We start from the raw sequence: 1,174 nt of genomic DNA, 5'->3' as shown, positions 1-1,174 counted from the left end.
TTAGTTACATCTCAATCTACTTAAAATAGATTGGTTACTATTATCATCAAGGTTACTACAGTCTCAATTTACTTAAAGGTACCAAAATATTAATGTTCATGAATATCACTCATTTTTAGAAAATGACTAGTCAAAACAAAGTTTATATTATATTTGAAATTTAAAAAATGAAATAGATACCCAGATTAATGACCTATTTCAGGCATTCAGAGGTTAGAAAAATGGAGAAATATCCTCATTTATGTAGGTCAAACGTGGAAGAGAGCATATGGCAAACCCAAAGCCACATTCCAAGGGCAGAGATATTTAACAAAATCCCATGAAGTTGAAATAAGTCTTAAAAGGGAGAGCTGAGCATATAGGGAGTAGGGCAGAAGAATGGAGAGGGAAATGGTGGACTAATACAGTCATATAACTCAATATACATAAGTGAGAATATAATTAGGAAACTTGAAGGGATATGTTGGTTTGGGGTAAAGAAAGAAAGAAAAATGGAAAGGTTGACAATGACCCAGATGCATTGTACATTGAAATGCACATATACTCTATTCAACACTGACATGATGAAGCAAAACCCCTTTGGACAACTAGCTAAAAATTATTTTTTTGAAATTTTAATGTTAATGGATCAGATGCATAAAGCTTTAGAGATAAATAAGAGGATAGCATTGACATATTGTTGAGGCTTTTGCTCCTTTCAATATACAAAAATAAGTGTGACAAGTCTACTCCAAATGTAAATTGTATTTTGCCAATTCTTCTTGCAAATTGCTTAAAATATAGAGAACCAAATTCCAATATCCTTATACTTCCAATAAAAACTTATAGACCTTTAGGTTTTTCACTTGCTTCTAAATATCTTAATGTAATGTATTGGAACTAATTTCATTCCACATTTAAATTTAAATTTTAGATCACGAAATTCTTTTAAAATCCTCTCACTCCATCACAGGTATGGATAAATAACTGATGAGGGCAAAATCAGAACTATTCAGAAGGTTATAAATGGATGCTTACCTAGTTTTCTCTCTTCTGGAGCATAGAATACAGATTGTCTTAACTGGAAAAAGTTTGCCTTCCCAGGTTTTCTGCATATGAACATTCCATTAACATTTTGTTATTAGAGGATTATTCAAGATTAGCTATATGTTGATTGATAATGACTGAGCTTGAG

Source organism: Dipodomys spectabilis, unplaced genomic scaffold (genome assembly GCF_019054845.1).
Source record: "Dipodomys spectabilis isolate Male_0828 unplaced genomic scaffold, ASM1905484v1 ptg000171l, whole genome shotgun sequence".
Classification (NCBI taxonomy): Eukaryota; Metazoa; Chordata; class Mammalia; order Rodentia; family Heteromyidae; genus Dipodomys; species Dipodomys spectabilis.
This window is presented reverse-complemented; position numbering follows the sequence as displayed.